The 26,050-nt window shown below is 44.1% G+C and overlaps 1 pseudogene across 1 annotated transcript in view; it reads right to left on the reverse strand.

Annotated features, from left to right (window-relative positions):
• The window catches only part of LOC310697802 (inositol polyphosphate 5-phosphatase OCRL-like), a 37,626-nt pseudogene extending 13,019 nt beyond the window's left edge, over positions 1-24,607 (reverse strand). Inside the window, exons 1-8 of the transcript in view lie at positions 24,557-24,607; positions 23,143-23,325; positions 21,952-22,079; positions 21,666-21,869; positions 19,944-20,126; positions 19,114-19,234; positions 18,864-19,006; positions 1,965-2,068 (exon numbers count right to left, since the gene is read on the reverse strand). The product of the transcript in view is annotated as an inositol polyphosphate 5-phosphatase OCRL-like (transcript). The remainder of the gene's footprint in view (positions 1-1,964; positions 2,069-18,863; positions 19,007-19,113; positions 19,235-19,943; positions 20,127-21,665; positions 21,870-21,951; positions 22,080-23,142; positions 23,326-24,556) is intronic.
• Between the last annotated feature and the right edge of the window lie 1,443 nt (positions 24,608-26,050).

The raw sequence follows: 26,050 nt of genomic DNA on the forward strand, positions 1-26,050 counted from the left end.
CAGTTGCACCAGGAAGTGATCTGACCATGGCACTTCTTTCGTTTCACTTTTACTTAGTGTCAGATCACCAGCATCCATAGAGGTAAACACCAGGTCCAAGGCATGTCCGCGGCTATCGGTTGGGCCAGACTTATTCAGGGACAGCCCCATGGAGGCCATGCTTTCCACGAAGTCCCGAGCGGCCCCTTGTAAGGTCGTGTCGGCATGGATGTTAAAATCCCCTAGGACAACCAAGCTAGGTGTCTCCAGGAGAACATCCGCCACAACCTGAAGCAGCTCGGGCAGGGAATCCTTGGTGCAGCGGGGAGGTCGGTACACCAAAAGGAATCCTGTACTGCCCCTATTGCCCAACTTCCAGAACATGCACTCGGAAAACTGGGTCATCCCAATAGGACGCCTGGTGCAAACTAATGACTTCCTAAAAATCACTGCAACCCCCCCCTCCCCGCCCACATGACCTGGGTTGCTGTGCGTAAGAGAAACCTGGTGGACAAGCAGCGGCAAGGACAGGCCCATCTGCTTCATCCAACCAAGTCTCTGTCACACATGCCAGGTCAAGTCCTCCATCCATGATCAAGTCATGGATGGCAGTGGTCTTATGAATCATTGACCTGGTATGCACAGCAACACTTTCAGGTCATGTGGGTATCCCTTGCTGATTCTAGTATCCATCCGGTCAGGACCAGACCCGGAGGCAGGGATAGTCCTCAGACAACGACTAAACCTGCCTCCTCTGTAATGACATGGTCTGGTCTTAGCATAACTCCTCCTCCTACCCGTGATCACTGAGATCGGTTGTCCCAGTGCATTCCCCCCTGTGGAACATGCCCCAGCCATACTTTGGCTGGCAGCAGCTCTCTGTGGCCCAATCCTTTTTCAGGTGGAGGTGCCTTTCAACTTGAGACTCTGCATACAAAGCATATGGCACACCACCAAATGATGATCCTTCCCCAAAGCAAGGGGCCCCGTTATTCTTGTTCAGACACAATTTTATCAGTGATCCAAAAGATCCTTTCTGGCACCTGAAATGCTGCCCAAAGGAGCCTGCCGTTTTCCGGCTTCATCACTACATGTTCTGCCTGTCCTTTTGATTTCCCCATTACCACAGCAAGAGCAATGAAACTAGCAGGCCTAGGTGGCTTCTGACAGTTGTCAAGAACCACAAGAATATGCCAAATCCTGGATGGTGAGGCTCAATGGCTACTAGCCATAATGGCCACAGAACATACTCCACCAAGAGAAGCAGTATGGCTTGGAGGAGGGGAGCGTGCTGTTGCACTCAGGTCCTGTTTGTGGGCTCCCCGAGAGGCATCTCATTGGCCAATGTGAGAACAGGATGCTGGGCCAGATGGACCAATGGCCTAATCCAGCAGGGCTGCTCTCATGCTCTTATGCCCTGGCAGACTCATCTCGAGAGAGCACCAAGTCTCATTCCCAGACTTCCTTGACACAAAGAGGATTCTCATTCAGCCTGCTGCACCTTTCAAGGAACTGCAACACCGCTTATACACACCACGAAACAGAGGATGCTGGTTATCAGGACAAATGTGGGGAAAAGGAGCCAAAACATTTCCAGAGACTTTGAGCAGGGATGGCTTGAGGAAGACAACATATCACAACCTTGCATTTCACAACTCGCCTAGCAGCCTTTGGCAACCAGGAATTCCATGCAAGCAAAGTGAGCAGGTGAAGGAGAGCTGGATCTCTCTCTTCCTCCGTGGCTTGGTGTCCATTCTGGCTGCAGAGGAAAGGAAGTCCGTCCAGCCCTCAACTCTAGCCCTCCTCCAACAGCTTGCTTAGCACAAAGCCATGTTTAAAATATATATTTTTACTAGCCTGCTCAGGAGGTTGGAAAGGCAGGACACTACTGGCATCTTGGCAGACTAGGAAAAACAAACAAGCCTTGCAGAAGAATGATTGAGAGGACTTACTTACAAAGGCTCAACTATCAAGCAGGCGCTTACCTGGAGTCCCAGCGATCTGTTTTAGAGTCAAATTTGTACGTCGGGATGAACTTGATCTCTCCCTCTGTGAAATCAGCAAAAGCTGTCTTTTGGGTACGCTGAATGTTTAGCTAAAGCCAAAAAGAAATCGCTTATCAGCAGAGAAGCAAAAGACCCCCTGTTGCCTGACAATGGAGTCTATTAACAGCCACTGTTGTGCTGGAAGACCAAGGTGAAGTACTAGTAGGTTAAAGGTAAAGGTAAAGGGACCCCTGGTTGGACAGTGTTCTCAAAGCTACAAACATGAGTCTGACCAAACTGCAGGAGGCAGTGGAAGACAGGAGTGCCTGGCATGCTCTGGTCCATGGGGTCACGAAGAGGCGGACACGACTAAATGACTAAACAAGAACAACAAAGGGACCCCTGACCATTAGGTCCAGTTGTGACCGACTCTGGGGTTGCGGCGCGCATCTCACTTTATTGGCCAAGGGAGCCGGCGTACAGCTTCCGGGTCATGTGGCCAGCATGACTAAGCCGCTTCTGGCGAACCAGAGCAGCACACGGAAACACCGTTTACCTTCCCCCCAGAGCGGTACCTATTGATCTACTTGCACTTGGACGTGCTTTTGAACTGCTAGGTTGGCAGGAGCAGAGACAGAGCAAGGGAAGCTCACCCCGTCACGGGGATTTGAACCGCCGACCTTCTGATCGTCAAGCCCTAGGCTCTGTGGTTTAACCCACAGCGCCACCCGCGTCCCTACTAGTAGGTTAGCCAAGTGCAAAAAAGGGGTATACCTGCTGAAATCCTATCTTATACACACTTATTAAAGGTACAGGATGCTTGTGCATTTTTGCCCCATGTCATCTTAAATTACTTTGCTGCATCACACAACAGGAAAATCCTCTAACTCAGGAGTAGCAGACACGTGGCCCTCACAATGCTGCAGAACTCCAATTCCCATCATCCCTGATTACTGGCCATGATGGCTGGAGCCAACAGGAACTGCAGCTCAGTAACATCTGGCAGACCACAGGTTAGCCATACCTACAATATGCAATGTTATATGTACCAATAAACCATACAAACTGTTAACAACCACCAGAATATACCCCAACACTATGAGCAACTGCAAAACCATCCTCTTGAATCCTACGTTGGCTCCCAGGACGTTTCTGAGCACAATTCTGAGTGTTGGTGCCAACCTTTAAAGCCCTAAATGGCCTCAGCCCTGAAAGAGTGTCTCCATCCCCATTGTTCAGCCCAGGCATCAGGGTCCAGCACCGAGGGCCTTCTGGTGGTTTCCTCACTGTGAGAAGCGAAGTTACAGGGAACCAGGCAGAGGGCCTTCTGAGTAGTGGCACCTGCCCTGTGGGACACCCTCCTGTCAGATGTCAAGGAGATAAGTAACTATACAGCCTTTAGGGAAGTTTTTAATGTTTTATCATGGTTTTGCGTATGTTGGAAGTCTGAGGCTGCCCCCCCTTGCCTTCCTTGCAGCATCCTTCTCAAAGGGCTAAGGCATGACTACGCTCACAGAGTTTAAATCCACCGTAAGGTGCAGCAATCAGGCCTCTGTTTCAACACAAAATACCAATGATCCTTATGCCAAGTGGGAGAAAGGTCGTCAACATGATGAACACACAAACCTTGGAGAGAAAAATGTAAAACAAAAAGCATCAGCAATTTAATTGGACTTAATGGAAGTATCTGCTGATAAGAACATGTGAGCAACGCAGATTTTCCAGACAGATGCAAAACCTAGAGCAGGAAACCTTAGACCTTTAGATATTGCTGGACAGCAAGGGCTTCCGGTTTCCGCCGCAGGACAGAAAGGGAGCGTGGAAAGCCTCGTCGGGGTTTTCCGAACAACACAGGGGCTTGGGGGAGTTGCAAAGGCACTGAACCCCCCAAAAAACCCAAGGGGGATACCCTTGAGGGATGGCTAACCGGCAGCGTGGATGCGGTCCGGCTGTTCTTTCGGGGGGGTTTTCTTGAAGAGCTCGAAGACGACGGGATTGCAAGCGCAAGAGGAAGCTACCGACCCTGTGTTGCGATATCTCTGGCTCTCGCTAGGGAAAGCGGCGAATCTTCAAAAATTTAAGAACGGATCCTTAGTGTGAGAGAAGTATTTTTAAAATAAAATTTTGAAAGAACACATTAAGTGAACGCTGGATGTTGAAGGATTAAATTAAGGAATCCATCCCGGTGGAGGAGTTAAAATGGCGGTAGGATACAAAGTCGCAGGGGTAAAGGAAGGAATGCAGCCTCTAGCCTGACTGCGTGAGTACATAACAAAAGCCCACAGTAGCTTTTGTCGAGGCAAATAGACTTTTGAATTTGTAAAACAAAGCAACAGATTAAGGACTATCCAGAGACTTTGTTGTTCCCTCTCAGTGAGAGTGATAATTAGAAACGTAATAACCACAGAGCTGATTGAAAGACTAGTAGAAGTTTAATTTAAAAGAAAACAGGGAAAGCTTGGAAGCTGCGTTAAAAATAACAAAGTTACAGTAAAGACAAGAATAAGGGAAGATTGGCAGAAACGTCTCCTCTCTTTTAAATAAGAACTGTCTAAGAAAAAAGGTTATATTTGACTGCAATGATCTTGGGTTCTCTTTCGATCCTTACTGCTGAAAAACTGGACTTAAGTTAACCCGCTCTTTCCCGTTTTCTTTTTTGTTGTTAATTTTCTCTCTGGGAAAGATTTACATTCAAGCGTTGGAGCTAGAAAAAACCAGAAATAATTGGAATGCGGAAAATATCACCCGATAAACCCTGGGAAAATTTGAAAAATAACTTTAAGTGTTTAAAACAGGGGGTTTTGCACCCCAGTAGACTATAATTGGATATTTACAACATTTTGAATTGGACATTTACATTTTTTATGGACTTGAAAATATAAACAGGAAATGGGGACAGAATCCGGACCAGTGATTTGGTGACAGAGACTGGACCAGTGATTTCTTCTTTTTTGTGATAGAGACTGCAACAGTGATTTGGTGATAGAGATTGGACCAGTGATCTCCTTTTCTTCAGGGACAGAGGCTGAAACAGTGATTTCGTGATAGAGACCGGACCAGTGATTTTGTGACATTGGGATCTAATTGGTTTACAGTTCTGATTTAGATCGTGGATTAAAGCCTGAATTATTAGCCTTACTAGACCTTGGATTAGGACATGGACTAAGTTATAGAATATCCTTTATACGTGATGGATTAAACCGGCAAGTGGTGGAAGATTAAAGAAATTAAAAGAAATCGGAACTGAATATTAATTAATTAATTAATTTTTTAAAAAAGAAGAAGAAGGAACTACTGCTCTCCCATCAGAATCTACGTGGACTTTAGAAAACCACTTTAACAGGAATAATTCATATATAAGTAATAATTATTTGAGTCTTGGAGAAATTTACCAAACTTTCAGAGGGTGTTAAGGTTTTAAGGGATGGTTTGGGAAAACACAAACTATATTGTCATATACTATTAATAATACCCTAGGAGGGGGGAATCATTTGAAGAAAAACAAGAGCCTAAGGAAGGTACTAAGGTGTATAAACAAGACTTTAGGATTGCCAAGGTTGAGATATACTGGGATTATAAGTGAAGCTATTTTCTTTGATTTCTGGACATTTTATTATTCAACTGGATCTGTAACTGTATATTATAATAGTACATATTTTCTAGCAGACATTGGTGGTACTCGGAGATATTATGGTTGTACTTTAGGATACAGTTGAATTAATTGACTTCAAAGGTAATACTCTGTCTGAAAAAAATAGGAAATACAATAGAAAGTGATATAAAAGAAATTGTAAGAATATAAAATAAGAAAAACAAAATCACACGGGTGTAATAAGGTAAATTAAAGGAGAGTGGTTAAGACTTAGAAAAATAAGAATAACAAAATTAAACACAAGAAGAGGAAGTGGAAGAGGAAGGAGCAGTAGGTGCAGAAGAAGAGGAGGAGGAAGAAGAAGAGTTAATGGAGAAGAGGTAGACTAGAATATAAATTAAAGTCAAACAATATAATGTCGTTAAAGGTTGTGTCCTGGAATGTTAATGGTTTGAACGAAAAATCTAAAAGGAACAAAATTCAAAAGGTGTTAAAGAATAAAAATTATGATGTGATCTGTTTTCAGGAAACACACGTGGCAAAAAAACACAAACATATACTAGCAAATAAAAGGTTGGGGGTAGAGTTTGTTAATTCAGACACTAATAAAAAAAGAGGAGTTGTGATATACGTGAAGGAGAAATGGGACCCAATATTAATATGTAAGGACGATGAAGGAAGGATCTTAGGAGTACAAATCAACCATCAGGGAGAAAAGATTAACGTTATAAATGTCTATGCACCAAATATGAATAAAGCTGAATTCTTTAAAAAATTGGAACAAATGTTAACAGAATTGGAGGATCATAAGATGATTTTACTTGGAGATTTGAATGCCGTGCCAACACCTGAATTAGATAGAAGCATGAAAAGAAGAAAACTTAAGCAGGGGAAATTACCAAGAACATTTAATAATCTGGTGGAAAATCTAGCTCTGATAGACATCTGGAGACATAAAAATCCAACAACGAAACAATATACACACCTGTCAGAACCACACCAAAGTTGGGCCAGGCTGGATCAAATATGGGTCTCAAGAGAATTAACATTAAGAGCACTTAAATGTGAAATCCAACCCAGAACTCTTTCAGATCATAGCTCAGTAACGTTGGAGATAAAAAGCAGATTACAAGGAAGATACAGATGGAGAATGAACGATTATCTATTTGAAAATGAGGAAATAATTGAGAAGGCCAAAAGAACGTTAAAAGAATATTTTGAGATGAATTTAAATAAAGAGACTAATATAGAGATAGTTTGGGATGCCAGTAAGGCAGTGTTAAGAGGATTTTTAATTAATCAGAACAACCATAGGAAAAAGTTAAGAGAGCAAAAAAAAGAAGAAATACTCAATCAATTAAGAGATTGCGAAAGAAAACTAGCAATAAACCCAACTGAGGAGCAGGTTAAACAAACTTATAGAATATTACAAACGCAATACTCAAATTTAGTAGGCCAAGAAGTAGAATGGAGAATCAAGATATGGAAGCAAAAATTCTTTGAATCAGCAAATAAAACCGGAAAATTACTAGCGTGGCAATTACGAAAAAACAAAAAACAAAATATGATCAACAAATTAAGAATAGAAGAGCAAATTGTGGAAGAACCTAAGAAAATAAAGGAAAATTTCATCAAATTTTATGGAAAATTATACAAAAGAGAAAAAGAAGACTGCACAGAAATAAAGAAATATTTAGAAGAAAATAGACTAAAAGTATTAACAGAAGAAGAAATAACACAATTAAGTAATCCTATAAAAATTGAAGAAATCCAGGATGCGATAAAAAGAATGAAATTAGGAAAGGCTCCAGGGCCTGATGGCCTTTCAGCTAAATACTACAAAGTTCTAGAGGAATATTTAGCCCCGGTGCTGTGCGAAGTAGCGAATAACATCTTAAGCGGCGGAAAGACACCAGACTCTTGGAAGGAAGCCTATATTACATTAATATCTAAGCCAGACACAGCTAAATTAGATATGAAAAACTACAGACCAATATCATTATTAAATAATGATTATAAATTATTTGCGGAAGTAATGGCCAACTGTCTTAAGAAATGTTTAAGAAACCTCATCCATACAGATCAAGTCGGATTCTTACCCAATAGACAATTAAAAGACAACATAAGACATATAATTAACATCATTGAATATCTAGAGGCCAAGAATGAAATACCTGCGGCACTAATTTTTATTGACGCCGAAAAGGCCTTCGATAATGTATCTTGGCAATTCCTTGTAAGATGTCTAGAAACAGTAGGGATAGAGGGCGCCTTCCTGGAAGGGATAAAAGCTATTTACTCAAGCCAGAAAGCAAAATTGATTATTAATAATGATTTAACTGATTATTTCGAAATTTCAAAGGGTACGAGACAAGGGTGCCCTCTATCACCTCTTTTATTTATAATGATACTAGAAATTATAGCAAATAAGATAAGAACAACTCCAGAAATACGTGGAATTAAAATTGGGGAAAAAAGAATACAAATTGAAAGCATACGCTGATGATCTGATGGTATCATTAGAAGATCCACAAAAAAGTGTCCATAAGGTGACAGAATTGTTAGAAGAATTTGGAAAGTTATCGGGTTTTAAGTTAAACAAATCAAAAACTAAAATGATGACGAAGAACATGGAAGAAGTTATGAAAAACCAGCTGGAGGCTAAAATTGGAATTAAAGCGGTAAAAAAAGTAAAATACCTGGGAATTTGGCTAACTATGAAGAACATAAATTTAATGACGGACAATTATGAAACAACCTGGAAAGAAATTAAAAAAGATTTAGATATATGGAACAGAATAAAATTATCATGGTCAGGAAGAATGGCCGCAATTAAGATGAATATACTTCCAAAGTTGTTATTTGTATTTCAAAATATTCCGGTGATAAGAGGAAACAAAGTATTTAAAGATTGGCAGAAAATTTTATCTAAATTCATTTGGCAGGGGAAAAGGCCTAGAATTAAATTTAAATTGCTTACAGATAGAAGAGAAAGAGGAGGTTTTGCGGTACCGAATTTGAAATTGTATTACGAGGCCTCATGCCTCTGTTGGATTAAAGAATGGATTGTAATAAAAACCACAGACCTATTAGATTTAGAAGGCTTTAACACCAGATTCGGTTGGCACGCATATTTGTGGCATAATAAAGCAAAAGTACATAAATAATTCTCCAGTCACATCATTAGAGGACCTCTGCTAGAGGTTTGGGAAAGAAATAAAAATCTTCTTGAAAGGAAAACTCCCTGGTGTTATCACCAATAGATATCTTAACAATTAAAAAAGCAAACATAGAAGGTAAGAGATGGACATATGAAGATTTATTGGTGAGAACAGAAAAAGGTTGGCAGATCAAAATGTATGAAGAACTAGGAGATAAATTAACGAGTTGGTTACAATTCCATCAAATTAATGCACTGTGGACAGAAGATAAAAAGATTGGGATAAACGAAAAAAAATCAAGATTCCAGATAGAAATACTGGAAGGAAATTCAAAACTCTTATCAAAAATGTATAATCAACTGTTAGAATGGGATACTAAGGACGAGGAAATAAAAGAAGTTATGGTGAAATGGGCGATTGATCTGGGATATAATTTGGAATACGATAGTTGGATTAAGCTCTGGAATAAAGATATGAAGTTCACTGGTTGTGTTGCCTTAAGAGAAAACATGGAAAAAATGATATACAGATGGTACATCACCCCTGTAAATGGAGATAAAATGTGCTGGAGGTGTAAAAACAAGGAAGGTAGTTTTACCACATGTGGTGGACTTGTGAAAAAATCAAGAACTTCTGGTAGCTCATTTATAAGGAACTAAAAAAAAGTTTAAATATACTTTTGTTAAAAAACCTGATAATTTTCTTCTGGGAATGATTGGTAATGAAATTAAGAAAGAGGACTAGACCTTATTCCAGTACGCAACAACAGCTGCTAGAATTTTAATCGCCCAAAATTGGAAATCAATCAATATCCCAACGTCAAAATAAAAAAATTCCTTCCAATAGCACCTTAAAGACCAACTAAGTTAGTTCTTGGTATGAGCTTTCGTGTGCATGCACACTTCTTCAGATACACAGACCAACACGGCTATCTACTACAATATCCCAACGGTAAGAGATTGGCAAAGTAAATTATTTGAATATTCAGAATTGGCAAAATTAACACACAAAAATAGAGACCAGAAAGAAACAAAGTTTATTAAAGAATGGAATAAATTCATAACCTGTATTGAAGTAGATTTAAAAAATCCAAAGATCACAAAGTTTTAAAGAAAAACTGCGGGAAAAAATGTATTACATAACCCAAAACTGAGATGGAGGGAAGTCAGTAATTTACATGTTTGTCTTTGTTTTGTTTCGTGTTTTTTTCTGCTTCTTATAATTAAGTTGTGTTGTTCTTATTATTGGTTTTTTTTCCCGTGAAGAATTTATTTTCTGTACATATGTGTGTATATGTGTGTATGAAAATTAATAAAGAGAAATCTAAAAAAAAAGAAGATATTGCTGGAGAGCAGCTATGCTGGGGCTGATGGGAGTCCAACAACATCTGGAGCGTGTGCTGAGCTAGGAAAGCCCTCTAACTGGGAAATTGCAGAGCAGTCCTACTTATTCCAAGGCAACCCTCCAACTTAATTGGGACTTGCTTCTAATTCAGGTTGCACAAACCTGCAACCTTAAAAAGCATTTGTAGAAGTCGCAGTCATCCTATGTTCTTTGCTCCTAACTAGACTGGCTCTTGAACTGCTTCCAGGCCCAATTCAGAGCATCCCATTTGGCCTTTCAAGTGTTTCAAGGTTTGGGAAAAGGGTACCAGAAGAAGGCCCACTTATGTTTGCACTGCCTCTCCACTGACTAGAATCCCTTTCCCAGGGAACTCCTGCTCTTTCAAGCATGGCAGGGCCTTTTCAGTCATGGCACCCGACCTTTCAGAATAATCTCCCAAAGAGGTTCACCTGGCCCCTGCTTTGATGTCCTTTCAGCAAAGACTTTTAGAATTTCCCCTGGTTCTTTAATTCATGGGCAGGGCGCTTGTGGCCCTCCAAACCCTGCTGTAGTACACAGGAACATAGGAAGCTACCTTATATTGAGGCAGACCATTGACCCATCAAGCTCAGGACTGACTACATGGACTGGCAGCAGCTTTCAGGCAGAGATCATGCCCAGCCCGATCTGCACACACTGGTGACTGAGCCTGGAACCTTCTCCATGCAAAATGGCCGCTCTGCTTTTGCGTTACTGCCCTTAACAAACTGCAACTCCCACCCCGATCACTGGAGAAGTTGCCTACATTTGCTATAATCTATTCTAATACATCTCTGCCACTCGGTTTATGTTGCTCTCTACTGGCTGCTCTAGTAGAAACCTTAGTGTTGCAGCTGCAGCAGCAGGGATCGCCGACACTGCACCCTCCTGGTGTTGCTGAAGTGGAACTCTCATGAGCCCCAGTCAGCAAGGCCAATTCTTTTATTTTTTTATTTTTATAATAATATTTATTAATTTTCCAACAAATTAAACACAACACTACAAAAAACCAAAAAAGAAAAAACATACGACAATACAATACACACACAAAAAACACTGCAAAACACTAACATACATCTAACAAAACAAAACAAAAACCATTTAAAACACAATCCAATTTCAATATCTTATCTTTCTTTCACTAATTTCCACGACCTCCTCACACCTCCCTTTTTGTGTTCCACTTCTGTTAATTGTTTCAGCAATTCCTTTCCATCTTCCTCTGTTTTCTATCCTATAATTGTCTTAACACATTCTAACCTTATTTTCCCTTTAATGCTCTATTAATCTATTTATACTTAATTCCTTGTAACATTTCTACTAAAGCCATATAACATCATTCCAACATTTTTCTAACATTCATTAATTTTACAGTATTTCTATAAATAGTCTTTAAACTTTTTCCAGTCTTCTTCCACCGACTCTTCTCCCTGGTCTCAGATTCTGCCAGTCATTTCCGCCAGTTCCATATAGTCCATCACCTTCATCTGCCATTCTTCCCTGATGGGTAAATCTTGTGTCTTCCAATATTTTGCGATGAGTATTCTTGCTGCTGTTGTTGCATACATAAAAAAAGTTCTGTCCTTCTTTAGCACCAATTGGCCGACCATGCCCAGGAGAAAGGCCTCCTGTTTCTTAAGGAAGGTAAATACCTTTTTCATTTCATTATAAATCATCTCCCAGAATGCCTTAATCATTGGGCACGTCCACCAAAGGTGAAAAAATATACCTTCAGTCTCATTACATTTCCAACATTTATTATCGGGCAAATGGAGGCCCCTCGACTGTCCTCGGGTCCAGTATTGGACCACTTTGACCGGATATCCCCAGCCGATGTGGACAGACTCCTCCAAGCTGGAAAGCCCACCACTTGTCCTCTTGACCCGTGCCCGTCCTGGCTGATTAGAGCGTGTCCAGACGAGGTGCGGGCCCCCCTGGGTGATATCATCAATTTGTCCCTTGGCACTGGGATATTCCCAGAGGAACTGAAGGAGGCAGTGGTGCGTCCGCTCTTAAAGAAAACATCATTAGATCCTTTAGATCTATCCAATTACCGCCCGGTTTCGAATCTTCCATTCCTGGGTAAGGTGATTGAGAGAGCGGTTGCTGAACAGCTTGGTAGGTTTCTGGATGAAACATCTGCTCTCGATCCATTCCAGTCCGGCTTCCGTGCTGGTCATGGGACCGAGACGGCTCTGGTCGCCCTAACAGATGATCTCCGTAGGCAGCTGGATCGAGGCGGGTCGGGGCTGCTGATTCTTCTAGACCTGTCAGCAGCCTTCGACATGGTCGATCACGAACTCCTGGACCACCGCCTTGCCGACGTGGGGATCCAGGGCACAGTCCTTCAATGGCTGCGCTCGTTTCTCTCCAGTCGGGGACAGAGGGTGGCGCTTGGGGGGGAAGTGTCATCGCGCCACTCCTTGGTGTGTGGAGTGCCTCAGGGTGCGATTCTCTCCCCGATGCTTTTTAACATCTTTATGCGCCCCCTCGCCCAGCTTGTCCAGAGTTTTGGGCTGGGTTGCCATCAGTATGCCGATGACACCCAACTCTATCTGTTGATGGATGGCCATCCTGACTCGGCCCCAGATACACTGACCAGATGTCTGGAAGCTGTGGCTGGATGGTTACGTGGGAGCCGGTTGAAGTTAAATCCTTTGAAGACAGAGGTCCTCTGGCTGGGACGGAGCGATATGGGATTGAGGGGGCAACTCCCATCTCTTGCGGGGGTGCAATTAGTGCCAGCATCGTCCGTTAAGAGTTTGGGTGTAATCTTCGATACCTCCCTCTCTATGGCAGCACAGATTACAGCTATAACAAAGGCGGCATTTTTTCATCTCCGCCAAGCTAAGCAGTTGGCTCCTTATCTCTCTCACCCTGACCTAGCCACTGTGATCCATGCGACGGTCACCTCCAGACTGGATTATTGTAACTCGCTCTACGTGGGGCTGCCCTTGAGACTGACCCAGAAACTCCAGCGGGTGCAGAATGCCGCGGCGAGACTCCTTATGGGGTCTTCGCTGCGAGATCATAGCCATCCGGTACTATACCAGCTGCACTGGCTCCCGGTGGAGTACAGGATCAGGTTTAAGGTGCTGGTTTTAACCTTTAAAGCCCTATACGGCCTAGGACCCTCGTACCTACGGGACCGCCTCTCCTGGTATGTCCCACAGAGAAATTTACGGTCTGCAAATAAAAACACCCTAAAGATCCCAGGCCACAGAGAGGTTAGGTTGGCCTCAACTAGAGCCAGGGCTTTCTCGGCCGCGGCTCCAATCTGGTGGAACGCTCTGTCACAAGAGACTAGGGCCCTGCAGGACCTGACATCCTTCCGCAGGGCCTGCAAGACAGAGCTGTTCCGACAGGCCTTTTGTCAGGGCGCAGCCCGACCCCCTCCTCTGGCAATCTGCACAAAATTTTGCTTGATGGTTGCTATTAATTTGATTTTAATTTGATTTATTTAATTTTATAATGAATGTTTTAGAATGTTGGACTATTTTGATTGTTGTTAGCCGCCCTGAGCCCAGCTTCGGCTGGGGAGGGCGGGATATAAATAAAATTTATTATTATTATTATTAAATGGTAGATTTTTCCAAGCTTAACTGGTGTCATGTACCACCTATAAATCATTTTCATTAAATTTTCTCTTAAGGCATTACATGCCGTAAACGTCATACCTGTGGTCCATAACTGTTCCCAGTCAGCCATCAATATGTTATGTCCAACATCTTGTGCCCATTTAATCATAGCTGATTTCACTGTTTCATCCTGAGTGTTCCATTTCAACAGCAAGTTATACATTCTTGACAGATTCTTGACTTTAGGATCTAACAGTTCTGTTTCCAATTTTGATTTTTCTACCTAGAAGCCTAATTTTTTGTCCAAATTAAATGCCTCCATTATTTGATAATAATGAAACCAGTCTCGCACTCTATTTTTAAATTTTTCAAAACTCTGCAGTTTTAATCTATCTCCCTCTTGCTCCAGAATTTCCCAATATTTCAGCCATTTGGCCTCCATATGGAGTTTTTTCTGTGCCTTCGCTTCCATTGGTGACAACCATCTTGGGGTTTTCCCCCCCTAACAAATCTTTATATCTTCTCCAAAAATTAAGCAATGCTTTTCTAACAATGTGATTTTTAAATGCTTTGTGTGCTTTTACCTTATCATACCACAAGTATGCATGCCAACCAAATACATTGTTAAAACCTTCTAAATCCAAAACTTCCGTATTTTCAAGAAGCAGCCATTCTCTCAACCAACAAAAAGCAGCTGATTCATAATAAAGTTTAAGGTCTGGCAGGGCAAATCCCCCTCTTTCTTTAGCATCCGTTAATATCTTAAATTTTATTTGAGGCTTCTTGCCCTGACAAACAAATCTAGAAATATCCTTCTGCCACTTCTTGAAACAATCCATCTTATCCAAAATTTGCAATGTTTGAAACAAAAATAACATCCTTGGCAGCACATTCATTTTTATCACAGCAATTCGGCCTAACAATGATAACTTCAAATTTGTCCATACTTCTAAATCCTTTTTCACTTCAGTCCAACATTTTTCATAATTATCCTTGAATAAGTTCACATTTTTAGCAGTCGTGTTAACCCCTAAGTATTTCACTTTTTTAACCAATGTTAGTCCTGTCTCCTTTTGAAACTTCTCTCTCTCATTCATAGTTAAATTTTTCTCTAAAACCTTGGTTTTCATCTTATTCAACTTGAAACCTGCAACCTGTCCAAATTCTTGAATCAGTTCCAATACCCTTTTAGTACTAGGTTCTGTCTCCCGTAGAGTCAATACTAAATTATCAGCAAATGCTTTCAGTTTATACTGTTTAGCTCCCACCTGTATACCTTTAACCTCTTGGTCCTTTCTAATCATATTTAGCAAAACCTCTAGGACCGATATAAAAAGCAATGGAGAAATTGGGCAACCTTGTCATGTCCCTTTTTCAATCTTAAACTCTTCTGTGATCACATTATTCACAATTAATTTTGCCTTTTCTTCTGAATAAATTGCACCTATACCATTTTCAAAACCTTGCCCTACCCCCATCCCCTGTAGATTCTTCTTCATAAAACTCCAAGAAATATTGTTGAAGGCTTTCTCTGCATCCACAAATATCAAGACTGCTTTAGTATTAATATTCACTTGTAGTTTTTCTAGAATATTAATTATATTCCTCATATTGTCAGACAGATGTCTGCCCGGGAGAAAGCCCGCTTGATCTGTGTGAATTTCTTCTGCTAACACCTTTTTTTAATCTTTTAGCCAAAATATCTGTGAAGATTTTGTAATCCACATTAAGCAGCGATATAGGGCGGTAGTTCTTGAGCTGTGTCTTTTCAGTCTCTGTTTTCGGTATAAGTGTAATGTAAGCTTCCTTCCACGACTCTGGTGCCCGTCTTCCTTCCAATATTTCATTGCAGACTTCCTTTAATGGTTGTATTAACCATTCTTTCAAAGATCTGTAATATCTTGAAGTCAAACCATCTGGTCCTGGAGATTTGCCTAATTGCATGTTTTGGATAGCCCCTTCCACCTCCTGATCCGTTATCTTATAGTTCAACATTCACTGTTTTTCCTGAGAGATTTTACATACTCCATTCATTTTTTAAAATCAATCAATATCCATTTCTTTTTGCTTCTCTTGAGAGTCCCAAGGACTGCAAGAATATCAAACCTATCCATTCTGAAGGAAATCAGCCCTGAGTGCTCACTGGAAGGACAGATCGTGAAGCTGAGGCTCCAATACTTTGGCCACCTAGAATCATAGAATCATAGAATCATAGAATCATAGAATCATAGAATCATAGAATCATAGAATCATAGAATCATAGAATCATAGAATCATAGAGTTGGAAGAGACCACAAGGGCCATCGAGTCCAACCCCCTGCCAAGCAGGAAACACCATCAGAGCACTCCTGACATATGGTTGTCAAGCCTCTGCTTAAAGACCTCCAAAGTAGGAGACTCCACCACACTCCTTGGCAGCAAATTCCACTGTCGAACAGCTCTTACTGTCAGGAAGTTCTTCCTAATGTTTAGGTGGAATCTTCTTTCTTGTAGTTTGGCTCCATTGCTCCGTGTCCGCTTCTCTGGAGCAGCAGAAAACAACCTTTCTCCCTCCTTTATGTGACATCCTTTTATATATTTGAACATGGCTATCATATATCACCCCTTAACCTCCTCTTCTCCAGGCTAAACATGCCCAGCTCCCTTAGCCGTTCCTCATAAGGCATCGTATCCAGGCCTTTGACCATTTTGGTTGCCCTCCTCTGGACACGTTCCAGTTTGTCAGTGTCCTTCTTGAATTGTGGTGCCCAGAACTGGACACAGTACTCCAGGTGAGGTCTGACCAGAGCAGAATACAGTGGCACTATTACTTCCCTTGATCTAAATGCTATACTCCTATTGATGAGGCCAAGAATTGCATTGGCTTTTTTAGCTGCCGCGTCACACTGTTGGCTCATGTCAAGTTTGTGGTCAACCAAGACTCCTAGATCCTTTTCACATGTACTGCTCTCAAGCCAGGTGTCACCCATCTTATATTTGTGCCTCTCATTTTTTTTGCCCAAGTGCAATACTTTACATTTCTCCCTGTTAAAATTCATCTTGTTTGTTTTGGCCCAGTTTTCTAATCTGTCAAGGTCGTTTTGAAGTGTGATCCTGTCCTCTGGGGTGTTAGCCACCCCTCCCAGTTTGGTGTCATCTGCAAATTTGATCAGGATGCCCTTGAGTCCATCATCCAAGTCGTTGATAAAGATGTTGAATAAGACTGAGCCCAAGACAGAACCCTGTGGCACCCCACTAGTCACTCTTCTCCAGGATGAAGAGGAACCATTGATGAGCACCCTTTGAGTTCAGTCAGTCAGCCAGTTACAAATCCTGCTTGGCAGGGGGTTGGACTCGATGGCCCTTGTGGTCTCTTCCAACTCTATGATTCTATGAAATCCACTGAGTGGTAGCATAGTCAAGACCACATTTTACCAGCTTCTTTACAAGAATATCATGGGGTACCTTGTCAAATGCCTTACTGAAATCAAGGTAGGCTATATCCACTGAGTTCCCTTCATCTACCAGGCTTGTAATTCTGTCAAAAAACGAGATCAGGTTAGTCTGACATGACTTATTTTTCAGAAATCCATGCTGACTATTGGTGATCACAGCATTCCTTTCTAGGTGCTCACAGACTGTTTGCTTAATGATCTGCTCCAGAATCTTCCCTGGTATTGATGTCAGACTGACTGGGCGGTAATTATTTGGGTCCTCTCTTTTCCCCTTTTTGAAAATAGGGACAACATTTGCCCTCCTCCAGTCTGCCGGGACTTCTCCTGTTCTCCAGGAATTCTCAAAGATGACTGCCAGTGGTTCTGAGAGCACATCTGCCAGTTCTTTTAATACTCTTGGATGCAGTTCATCTGGCCCTGGAGACTTGAATACATCTAAACTAGCCAAGTATTCTTGTACTATCTCCTTAGTTATTCTGGGCTGTGTTTCCTTTGCTGAATCATTTGCTCCAAATTCTTCAGGTTGGGCATTGTTTTCTTTATCGGAGAAGACTGAGGCAAAGAAGGCATTGAGGAGTTCAGCCCTTTCTGTGTCCCCTGTTTGCATTTCACCATCTTCTCCTCTGAGTGACCCCACTGTTTCTTTGTTCTTCCTTTTGCTACGAACATACCCATAAAAGCCTTTTTTGTTGCTTTTAACCTCTCTAGCAAGCCTGAGTTCATTCTGTGCTTTAGCTTTTCTGACTTTGTGTCTACACGTGCTGGCTATTTGTTTGAATTCCTCTTTGGTGGTTTCCCCCCTTTTCCATTTTTTGTACACATCCTTTTTTAATCTTAACTCAGTTAAAAGTTCTTTAGATAGCCACCCTGGCTTCTTTAGGCACCTTCCATGTTTCCGTCTCATTGGTATTGCCTGACGTTGTGCTTTTACTATCTCCCTCTTAACAAACTCCCAGCCATCATGAACTCCCTTTCCTTTTAGTATTACTGTCCATGGGATCTCACCCAACACTTCCCTAAGTTTTATGAAGTCGGCTTTCTTAAAGTCAAGAAATTGAGTCCTAGTATGCTTGGCTGCTCCTTTCCGCTGTATAGTAAACTTCAGAAGAGCATGATCACTCGCGCCTAATGATCCTTCCACTTCTACCCCACTAACCAGCTCATCAACATTGGTTAGGACCAGATCTAAAATGGCTGTTCCTCTTGTTGCTTCTCCCACTTTCTGGACAATGAAGTTGTCTGCAAGGCCAGTGAGGAATCTGTTTGACCTTATGCTCTTGGCTGAGTTTGACATCCAACAAATATCCGGGTAATTGAAGTCCCCCATTACTACTATCTCCCTTCCTTTTGCATGCTTGGCCATCTGTTCCAGGAAGGCATCATCTATGTCCTCCGTTTGGCTTGGGGATCTATAGTAAACTCCCGTTTGGCTTGGGGATCTATAGTAAACTCCCACCTCATGAGAAGAGAAGACTCCCTGGAAAAGACTCTGATGTTGGGAAAGATGGAGGGCACAAGGAGAATGGGACGACAGAGGACGAGATGGTGGGACAGTGTTCTCGAAGCTACCAGCATGAGTTTGACCAAACTGTGGGAGGCAGTGGAAGACAGGAGTGCCTGGCGTGCTCTGGTCCAGAGGGTCATGAAGAGGCGGACATGACTAAACGACTAAACAACAACAAATGCTGCCTACCCTGAGCTACACACAGGCAGGAAAGTTACAGAAACATGACTCAATTTGCTTCTCCAGATAGCAGAGACCAACAAGTTACATCTTTGTAATCCTGATTTCGGCGCTCAAAGTCTTCCACGTGGGCAGCAAGGTGGGAATTGACCATGCAGAAGCTGGTATTGTTGAAGACAAACCTCATGGCCACACACCCCTTGTTACCCTGCAGGGGCGGAGCAAAGATGGCTGTTAGTGAGCAAGCAGGAAAGAGGGGGAAACTGGTTGGCAGAGATTAGAAAAACAGATAGACAGACAGAAAGATAGACGTAGGGAATTCCGCTGTCAGGGTCTACTCCCCATCTTCCCCATGATGCCTGTGCCAACTGTCTCCCTCATCACTTCCTTGATGCGGCTGAGCTGGTCCTTCCAGACAAAGATGAGCAACATCATTCCGACTAGACGGACCAGCTGCACCTAGAAGATGCAAGGTACTGGGATGTCTACCAGCTCTGTTCATTGCTTGCTGTCCTGGGCCGGCTGGATGCAGATAGGAGTGGCAGGGGGCGCCAACTGGGGATCCCCCAAGGGAAGAAGGCTCAGAGCCAGGGAAGTGGTGGGGGGTCGTCAGAGGGAGAAGAGGGAGCAGACTGTGAGCAAGAGGAGGTGTTGGAAACTGAAGAGGCAAGAGGGCAGGAAGATTCTGTGGCAAACAGCAGCCCAGAATCCGAGGCAGAAGTGGAGGCTGGAGGCGGGGGTCAAGAGGCAGAGATCAGGCAGGCTGCTGAAGAAGCCAGGGGGTCTCCCCATCCTGCTGCGATCAGCTCCCCTCCCTGCTGGTCTCCCAGAACACAGAGAAATTAAGAGGATGGAGCAAAGACAGGCAAGGTGTCAGAGTCTCAGGTTTCTTGGGAAGGACCAGGGGGAGGAGGAGACTTCAGAGAGTGGTGGGAGGGTAGCAACCTTCAGCCTTCACAACTACCTCACTGGGGCAAGACCTGTTGGGAAAGGTTTCTCTGATCACGAGGCCTGCACGGTTTGGGTTTCTTTGAATAAAGAATGTTGGCTTCTTTTGAATAAAACACCACTGACACCAGGTGTTTTTTCTTGCTGACCTCCTCCTCCTCCTCACTCCAGCTCCTGACAGTTGTCTGGCTGCTGAAGAAATGGGTGGGGTTGGACTTACTTTCTTGTACTTGGAATTGGAACGCAAAGCCTTTTCCACAGCTGTCAGCCACTCTTGCTCCTTTGTCGAGTCCAAGTAGAAGAAAGCCTCTGTGCTCAGGTCCAGCTCCTGGAACCGAATGCCCAAGTGCCAAAGAGAAGGATGTGGAACTGCAGGAATAGGACTCCAATCGGAACAGACGTGCTGGTTAAATATGCAAAGACAACAGGAGTGTGCAAGGGCAGGCAAGATCAGGACCAAGAACAAACAAGTAATACCAGCCACTTCTTCCTCAGCTTAGCTATTCGGGGCCCCAAAGGAGCTTTGCTAATGAAAGAAAAAAAGCTTTTCCCTTGTATTTTTAAAGATGTGTCAGCCAGCCTGATATCTAAGCACTATCCCAGTAGCCACAGGCAACCAGAAATTCTTTGAAGGCAAGTGAGTTGGTTGATCTCTCCATTCTTCCTTCACCTGGCAACCTGGTTTCCAGGCTGGCTTTCCGGGAGCAGAAAACCACCTCTCAGATCTGCTGTGCCAAGCTTGTTTGCTAGAAGATTACCCCGTAACACCCTTGTCCTCTTTGCAAACCTCCTAAATGGCTAGCCTTCTGTGTTTCCATGCTGGCCATGAAGGAATGGGCATTCCCGACTCTGAAAACAGCACAGAAATACAGCCTGTCTAGTAAAGGGGTAAAAAGAGCAAGCTAAACAGCCTCTGTAAAACAGTAGCATCTAAAGCTGCTAACCACATACTGATAAACATATCATAAAAGCAGACATGAAAAACAAATGGCCACTGGGTACTACTAACAGTGGGACACGGGTGGCGCTGTGTGTTAAACCACAGAGCCTAGGACTTGCAGATCAGAAGGTCTGCGGTTCAAATCCTCACGACGGGGTGAGCTCCCGTTGCTCGGTCCCTGCCCCTGCCAACCTAGCAGTTCGAAAGCACGTCCAAGTGCAAGTAGATCAATAAGTGCCGCTCCGGCGGGAAGGTAAATGGCGTTTCCATGCGCTGCTCTGGTTCGCCAGAAGAGGCTTAGTCATGCTGGCCACATGACCCGCAAGCTGCACGCTGGCTCCCTCGGCCAATAAAGTGAGATGAGCACCGCAACCCCATAGTCGGCCACGACTGGACCTCATGGTCAGGGGTCCCTTTACCTTTACCTTACTACTAACAGTACGAGGAAATAACCAACGCAAAAACTCAAAAACTTTGTTTGAAGTAGTAAGCTTAGCATTATAAGGATGACCCACACCAAGTGTTGGGGGGGGGGTCACACCTCCCTGTCCTCCAGCACAGCTTTTAGGAGGAGTTCCAAAGGTTTTGCTTCAGTTTTGGATTAACTGCATCTTGTCACAATGTCTGAAGCTGCACAAACCGCTTCATTTGAACCATGGCTCATTGAAACAAGCCAACTTCCAATCGTGGGTTTACAAAGCTGGTAAAATGAACCACCATAGGATCTGGACACACCAAACTGTGGTTAATTTAAAATCCAAGTGGAAGCTTCCCAATAGGCTTGGGGTGGGGGAGAGGTGTGCAAACCTGGAGGAGAGGCTGCCGTTCTGCTCATAATATGAAGCCACGGTTCAGTATGTGGCACCAAGGAAAATTGCCCACCACAACTAATACTTTCAATTACCCACCCATGTGGCCTGAGTGAACAGGACAGACTTTGCCTGGCACCCAACAATAAAGCTGTCATGTAGATGTCGCTTTCTCCAGCCCCAACTCTGATACAGGTTCCACTGGTCTTTGCACTTTTGCATGATCTGACCTGAAATTCTGGGTGTTGACATATTCCTTCTCTCTCTTGGCGAGGACGTGCTTGATGAGTCCCTCTCTCTGTCCGGACTGCGTATGTGTGGAAGGCACAAAGAGCTTGCGCATAGTGTGCGTCATTGGGGTTGCTTCTTGCTCATGCTCTCCTTGTCACGGATACGCCTCAGGGAGATGAGAACAGAACACAAGTAGTCCTTAAAAGCAAGGAGGCGGGAGGGCACAGTACACCTCTAAGGCAACTTACAGCCTGCTTGGTGGCAGCGGTGGGGGTGGAGGCTCCCGGCGGGCACTCATTTGCTGATTCTGCAGGTTTCTTTCCTTCTCCATGAAGTTATCCTCGAATCCCAGAATTCCGGAAAGAGGAAAAGACTTCTGAGGTTAGAGAGGCTTCAGAACCGTTTGGGGACGTTTCGGGAAAGGAACTTAGAAAATACTTAACTGCAGGAAAATGTTCCTGCCTCCGCACAGCACCACATTTGTCGGACAATTGCCTCTCAGCTTATGCATGTTTACGAAGGATTGTGGAGGCAACAGGTCCTCCCCTCAAGGCCTTTTCCTCTAAAGGAGGTAGACTGATCTTCTCCAATCCTCTGGCCACAGCTGAGTTTTCCAAACTTGCTGGCATATTGAGTGTAGCACCTTAACAGCATCATCTTTAACAAAATTTAATAGTTCAGCTAGAATATCATCACTTCCACTGGCCTTGTTATTAGCAGTGCTTTCTAAGGCCCATTTGACTTTGCTCTCCAGGATGTCAGGCTCAAGGTCAGCAACCACACTACCTGGGGTGTATGAGACATCCATATCTTTCTGGTATAATTCCTCTGTGTATTCTTGCCACCTCTTCTTGACATCTTCTGCTTCTGTTAGGTCCTTTCCACCTTTGTCCTTTATTATGGTACTCTTTGTATGAAATGGTCCTTTCATAGCTCCAGTTTTCTTGAACAGATCTCTGGTTCTTCCCATTCTGTTGTTTTCCTCTATTTCTTTGCATTGCTCGTTTAAGAAGGCCCTCTTGTCTCTCCCTGCTATTTTTTGGAAATCTGCATTCAATTTCCTGTATCTTTCACTATCTCCCTCGCATTTTGCTTGCCTTCTCCAAGTCCACCTTTCCTTTTGAAGCAAAATGTCATTGAAATGGGGGAGAAATGCCCTGCATGAAGTCTTGGGTTTGCAATTTGGGGAGAGGGAAGACTGTCTGCGGCGCTGGGGAGCGGGCAGGCTGGCGAGGCCCCCTAGATCTAGAGGCCCTAGGCTTCAGCCTACTTAGCCTATACATAAATCCGGCCCTGCCTATGTCACAGTGAGCACAGGCCCATCGATCATGTGCAAGCCATTCTGCGTGTTGGGAAGGAGCCTCCTGTTCTGGGCCAGGTGGAAGAGTGACACCAGCAGAAGACTGGGTGGTGGGGTCGAAGCTGATCCCAGGGAGCACGTGAGGAGTCAAGGCTTCCCGCATGAAGGCCTCGCTTCCCCTAGAAGTCCCTGCCTCCTGGTCTGTGTTCGCTTTCTTCTTCAGGCACAGCGCCAGCATGTTCTGGATGGTGCACCTGCTTTCGGGGGAGATCTTGTCGAACTGGTCCACAGTAGAAGAATAGCCATGAGACGGGTGAGACTCCTGCAAGGCGTCCCCAAAGTCAGGGGAACATAAGCGCATTTGAAGAGCCTTGCTGGGTCAGGCCAAGGCCCATTCAGTCCGACATCCTGTTGGCATGTAGTTGGTCCACCACAATTGCAATATTATTGCATCCTTCAGGAATGGTGTGTCCAGCTCCATCTGAGTCATCATCCAGGCACGCTGTGGAGCTGCATGGATGAGAGATGGGCATCTTCGGCCAGTCAGGGGTGAAGAGCTGGCAAGATCCCCTGTACTGAGCAGAAAAGCAAACTCTTTGGCCTCCGAGATCTCTCCCAACTCTCAGCACCACTCACTGTGAGCCATACTAGAGGAATTTTGCCCTGCTTTTGCTGAGCTACAACACAGGAGCGCACCCCCAGGGGGCCATGATGTGGTAACCCTGGCGAAGCATTGCAGAGCAACTGAGAAAGCAGAATGATGTTTGCGTGGACAGTCCATTAGAAAGCTGCACTATTATTGCATCGATAGCACATTGCAGAATACGGCCCCCTTCCAGGCAAAAACATCCGTCTGGAGGCACAGTAGCTTTCATTTCGGAGGTTGTGGTTTTACAGCTTCCTATTTATTTATTCGAAATTATTTATTTATTTCATAAAACTTATACACTACCAGATGGTAAGAAACATCAAAGCCGTTTACAGAAAGATAAAACCATAAAATCAGGAAAAACCTACGGTACATTAAACACTGAAGAAGTGAATACCAGAATAGATCAGAACTCACTCCCAAGGTAAGGGGAAGAGACATGGCTAAGATGGCAGGACAGCTTACTCTATGGTGTTAACCCCTTCATGCACTAATTAGACTGAAGCATGTTGGTTATATGAGACTGGTTATCCCGCACAACATGCTCTCACGCAACCCTTGCCCTCCAACTGAAAACCCATTTCCTGGACAATATCAACATTGTGTTTTGTGCCTGTGAACTGCACAGTGAATATTTTTATTAGAAAAGAAAACAGCCTGGTGTTTCAGCTTCTCAGAGTTGTTTTATTCAGTGCGCTGCTACAGCTTGTCACACCCAAATCCTCCAAAGGAATCTGCCAAAGTGCTTTTCCAGGCAAAAGGGGGCAGAGGGAGAGAAACCAAGAACCTCAAATTCACTAGACCAGAAGGCCATTGGCTCTGGCAATATCTGGGAGCCCACAAGATTCCCAGCCTCCGCCCTACACAAACAACCAGGCACTCAGCTGTGAGGCATGCCTCTTACCGGAGGGAGGGTCACTCCAGAGGCAGCTGTGGCATGAGGGTGCTGGTTCATGCCTTTGTGGGCACATTTGAGGATTAAAGAGGACCCCCTAGGAAGCGTGCTTGGAGATCTTCCTTACCACGTGGCTCTCTGGCAAAAGCACAACAGTACTAACGGCCATATGGAACCACACCTCAAAGCTGGATCAGACTTCCCAGATCCTGTAGCCTACATCAGGAGGAAGACTGGGGCAGAGGGGCCTAGAGTGGGAGTCTGAGCTGCTCTTAGGGCTGCATGTCTGAAGCATGGGCAGAAATCTTTGGGTGTGAGGTTGCATGGGGCTGTCTCTTTGTGTTTTGCTGGTGCCAAGCCGCCAGCCAGCCAGAGGCAGGCAACCAACTGGCTTCAGGGGAAAGCTCCTTTGCAAAGCCAGTCTGACTTCATCAAATGCAATGACAGAGTGACCATTCGGCCCGTGTTCTGCTTCGCTGTGAAATGGCGTGTGTTCCTCAACGCAGAGAACCTCTTTTTCAACGTCAAGCTGGTCTAAGGAAGAAAAGCATAAGAGTTAGTCTTGAATGCCCACACACATGTGCTGGGAGATGCCTGCACACCGCACATGTAAAGCACATCTCCTCCCACCCACACCCAAAAAGTCCTGGGAACAATGGTTTGTTAAGGGTGCTGGGAATCGTAGCACTGTGAAAGGAAAACTAAGGTTCTTAGGATTCTTTGGAGGGGGTGGAATGTTGAATACACAGCGGCCACATGGACAGACGGACACACACACACACACACACACACACACACACACACACACACCAGTATAGCTTCAACTTTTAGCACAAAAAGTCTTCAGCCAGATGTCATGCAACCCTTTGGCAAGGGCAACTTATCATTTTATTGATTTTTCATAACAAACACTTAAAAAGGCGGCCAATCTTGCAAAGGAGTGTTGCCATTTAAACTGCTGGTGTGACGTAGGAACCCGAACAAAGAAAAGGAACAAGCTACGAAAAACGAAACATCCCACCTGGGCACGGTTTCTGAGAGAGCAACAGCAGAAGACCCAGACTCTGGCAAGATGAGCATTTGCCCAGTGGATTCTGGCCGCTCCATGAGGGCAGACAGGGGATGACTGCGGTGGCCGCCAGCCCCTTCCCACTCCATCTCAGATACAGAATGCATTTGCTCTGCCACTCCTTGGCTCTGGCGCCACCTACTGTTGGCCTCCTTGCCTTCCACCCTACCAGTCCCAATGAGCACCATCCACCCCTGGTCCAGAGGCGCAGAGCAGTAGTTAGGTGATCTTGCGCCCCGGCAGAACCGTCCAGATTGCGCCCCCTAGCCACGGACAAGTTAGCTCTTCTTTCTGCCTCTCCTCCACCCCCCTCCACCCATTCGATTCACCCTGGAAGTACAAGTATCGAAAAGTAAAATGTTAGAGGTTTCCCCCCCCACCCCATAGCAATATAATTGGATTCAGCTAGCTGGTCAGTCTACTTTCGGTTTCAC

Source organism: Podarcis liolepis (assembly GCF_965112155.1).
Source record: "Podarcis liolepis genome assembly, chromosome: W".
In the NCBI taxonomy this organism is placed as follows: Eukaryota; Metazoa; Chordata; class Lepidosauria; order Squamata; family Lacertidae; genus Podarcis; species Podarcis liolepis.